Genomic DNA, 4,726 nt, shown 5'->3' with positions numbered 1-4,726 from the left:
GGGGGGGGGGGGGGGGGGGGTCGGAAGAGATCTGTACGGAGCTTCGAAATATCTTCAATCGTCAACGACTGAAACGGTTTGTAGTTTTTGTTTAATGTCATATCAACAGCTTAGGGATTTACGGACGTGCCACAATGTGTGTAATGCATGCGTGCATGTATTTATGTGTGCTGAAGGTAGGGTATGTTGTTGTATTTGCCTCCTTATAAATATAAACTTTATTTATTTTGCAAGTTATTACAACCTATATTAATCACTCTTGTTGGCCCGGATGTTAGCACGTGGGGGGGTCTTAGTGTGGGATGAAACTGGAGTACCCGGAGAAAATCCACTTGGTCCGGCAGTTGACCCCGATCTGTTCACGTCCGATCGGGGAATCGAACCCCGGCCGCCTTGGTGAAAGGCAAGTGCGCTATCCACTGCACCACCCGACCTCCTTGTGGTAGCGCAAATCTGATGCCGTCTTTATAGTGCTACCTCGCTGAAATACCATGCTGAAGGTACCCAGCACAGCATTCCGCCCTGTCACTTTATAATGACCACAGGTGAACCCGTTGTTGCGATAACTCTAGATGCTTAACTTTTCGTAGGGAATAACAACTGCCATTTTTAAGGACTTTGGTATGTCCTGGCCTTGGGAAAGAACCCATTGCCTACCGCACTCGGGCGAACGCTTAACACTATTGCCAAACGTGAGGCTGGAACCACACAATTGCTTAAATATAGGGTAGAATTCCTCTCGTTTTGATTTGGTCAGTTTTTACCTAAATCACACGCTTCTAGATAATGCCATATACCCTCTACCCTCTAAGAATCAAAATAAAACAAGATTGTTCGTTAAGAACAAAAAGCTGGATGATGCCGACTGAGGTTGATCTACAGTTAGCTGACGGGAGTAAGTACACACGTCTAATGTCTCCGTGGCTGGAATCGATCTCGAGGTCTCGAGACGCGCACGTGTAATTGTATAAAATGGCTGCCCCGAGTGTCATACATCACAGAAATCGTATTTTAATTACCATCCATCGCAATTACAGTCCCCCTCTTGTTGTCTCCCGGTATGCCTCGGCTGTCACGCTCCCAAATCATTTCATCTTTTAACCATCATGGAAGGAATCGGAAGCTGTATCGAACGCTTCCAAGACATTTTGTTTTTTGTGACTTTTGAACGTGTAGATTTGAATTATAAGCCTGGTCGATGATGTTTGGAGAAAGTGTACTCATTTGTTGAAACAGTACATCACAACAAATAAACTTCTGTAAGCTTTATTTATTTATTTCAAATACCATCAGATCCATTTTGGTGTGGGTTTCTCACCTGGAACACCACTAAGTTCTATCTTAAAGATTGACTTTTATTTGATTATGCGTATGTTGAATAATAGTCAGCGGAATACCGATGGGATTTTAGCCATCCAGGGAGAAAGTTCCGTATATGTTTCATAGCAAGTACCAAAATATATTTCGTGTATTTTGGCTACGATAGCAAGTGGCGAACGAAAACTCCGTTTAAAAAATATGCAATAGAACAAGCCCTGAAATTGATTCATATTACGCATGCGTGTTTATTGTAAAGCACGACAGGCAGACGAAAGAGAGTCCCGTGACGCACGCGAAGTACGCGAGACAGGACAACATGTGGTCTGTGATTATAAACGTCGCCACCTGTCCGGACAACGATTGTGGCGCTATTGTAATAGACTGGTACGCTTACAGTCAAGGTCAACAAGGTCACGTGTCTTTTTTCATTTGTCTACCTTTAATCTAGTGAAATCACACTAATGTCAGCATTTTAGATTGTAATCTTGACTTTTATCATTTCTAAATTCTGTTCCAAAATTAAGTTGACCTCGCTTGTAAACAAACAATAGACTGCTGTCATACGGTCTTTGTTTTTTCACTGTAAACACCAAAATAATTAACTTTGTCACAAAATATGCAAGGTAGCATAGATTAAAGTTATTAAAAGGCTGAGGAAAATACGGATTCAATCACTGGACATATCAATTGGTAGATGAAGCCGAGATGTCGGCAAGAAAATTGTCATCTTTGTAATTAATTCAACGGTTATAAAAAAAAAATCCGGAAACACTTCTGCCAAGAATATATAATGATAACGAAACAACACCACAAAACCTATTTGATTTTGAGGTTAGAGTCCCGAGGATTTTATACACAGAAACTCTGTCGCCTTCTTTCGTGTTGATAAATTCTGCTGATAGCGTGGACGAGTTTGATTAAATTACACCTTGTTGTCTGCAAGTAAGATGAAGCAACAGATTAAGCGTGAAGTTAAAGGTTTCAGAAATCAGGCAATACCCTTTGATGTAGCTGTAATGCATTGTCAGTTGTTATTATTTTGATAACCGTTTTGAAAATAAAACTTAAGTAGATTGTTTATCCAATGTTTCCAATATCGTTGACCTAAATCTTGTTTTATTGTTTTAACGTTATCGACAGAAAGCGTAACAAGTTCTCGTAAAGAACAACTAAACACGGAAAATTAGTTTGATCAGATAGAGCGCCCTGTCAATAACCTATTTAACTGGTAAATCGTTACCCAACGGTGCTGCTGACACCACACAGTTGTTCGGTAAGCCTCGGACCACATCATATGGTCGTACATTTATTTAAAGACAGGGCGATTTATTTACCTTTTAACATTTTTTCCTAATCTTCAGGTTAACTTTTTGTTAAATTATCCAACTCCTAGTCATCGATGGCTTATTGAGAACATCCAAATATTTGTTTACCTCGTTATAACGAGATAGTATCTCCTTATATCGTCTTAATATCTCGTTATAGCGAGACTGGATCTCCGTACATAGCAATATCTTCATTCGACAAATCGGCAATAAAAGGGACTTTGACATGAAAACTATATCTGAAAATGATCCTCGTTAATATCGGCTTGTGATTATATAGAGAATTCAGATATATGGTGTACTAGTACCGTCTGGCTGCCCTATGGGATGTCTGTTGGTAACTCCTTATATGTGTTGTTTGTTTGTATATATATAAATATAATTTTAAACCACTTGTTAAAAATGATGAAACAAATATTAAAATATTATAATCAACCGTATGGGAAGCGCATGCGCATTCCATATATATTTAATGTCCGTGACGTTTAAATCCTACAATCTCATCTAACGGAGATACTTCTTGCTCCGTCAATTACCCACTTTACCAATTTCATCTGTTCAAAACATTACATAACCACGTCGTGATCTGCACGCGCAGCTTTGAGTGAATTAGGTTGTATTAGCGGTAAGTGCTAGCACTCCCTTGAACCTTGTACATCCCTACCCCTCCCTACGAACCATGTATCTCCCCACCCCTCCCAATCAAAGTGCACCAGATTACCGCCTCATGATCCAATTTAAATAGTTTGAGCCGTGTACTTGAAAACTTTAATCAGACAAGACTGGGGTCAAATGCTTCTAAAGTAATGCCGAAGTCCGAGTTCATCATAATTGTTGGAAGCAGCCTCTCCGGACAATCAAAACAACGACCAAACACAATAAACGCTTAAATAGAATTAAAGCTTTAGATAAAAAATAAAGTAAGCTATAGTAATATTTTGTTTGACATTTTAACCCCCGAATTTGACTATTCATTTTCAGGTGTCGGCACGAACAGAACCCACCAGCCAGAAATGTTCGCTGTGCACAACATGTGTTACATCAACTCGCATTTTAAACACCAGAATGAATGCGCATTAATATGCACTTGGTATAAAAATAACAATAGCGTATACTCCACACACAGTAATAAATTGATTTTAAAACATAGTTTATAAGTGTCACGTATCTGTCTTGTTTTGCTACTCAATTCTCGCCATCTGGTGCTATACAAGGAGGTTTATTGTGCACATAGGTAACTATGTTGACTAAATATATTGAAAATTTAAAGGAACCACATTGAAGGCCAAATATGGATATTTGCTGAGTCATCTGAAAGTATATTTACGTTTGTTCTATTGTTGTTGCTGTCTAGTATTTGGGTTTGGATGGTCACTTGTTTTTCTATAATATATTTTGATTGATATATCAATATTCCTGATTGAAAAGTTCAGTTTCACATCCTATAAAAATAAAAATAAAAACGTTTCGACCAACGACCTCAGTGTTGTAACGGGGAATTCTATTTTTCTATTTTTTCACTACACCTTCCCACGGTCAGTGTAGTGCACGACAAAATTACATTAACCTGCGACACGTCTGTAGCTATTTGTCCGATTTCTAGTTATCTTTTTTTTGTAAAAGAATATGTAAATCTCAAAATGCTCAGGTTGTACCGATGTTCGTTCAAAGCAGTTGCAATAGAATCTTTCCAAGTCTCAAGTATCCCCCAAAATTTTGGCGCCATTTTTTAATGCTGAACAATGTGACGTCACTTTGTGGCCTTACAAGAGTTGACGCCATATTGGCTGATTTCAAGAAGTGCCATAGCAATTCTGATGTTTTTCAAATGATGTTTAAATCAAATACGGACTTGAGGTGAGTGATTTGATGAAAAAATATCCAGTACCTTCAACAACTATTAGCTTCATGCCAGTGTAACTTCAATGTGTAAATAACTCATCAACTTGGTAGGCATTGAGTTACATTTTTAGACACTTTTCTATGAGGATTTGGTTGAAGGTTTTACACAATAATAAATTGGTACTTGGATACAGAGCTAATTTTTCTCATTTAATGTCCCTTTTCTTTATATGACAGCG

Source organism: Mizuhopecten yessoensis, unplaced genomic scaffold, assembly GCF_002113885.1.
Source record: "Mizuhopecten yessoensis strain PY_sf001 unplaced genomic scaffold, ASM211388v2 scaffold1313, whole genome shotgun sequence".
NCBI classification, from domain to species: Eukaryota; Metazoa; Mollusca; class Bivalvia; order Pectinida; family Pectinidae; genus Mizuhopecten; species Mizuhopecten yessoensis.
The sequence above is the reverse complement of the archived record's forward strand: the minus strand, read 5'-3'. Positions refer to the sequence as shown.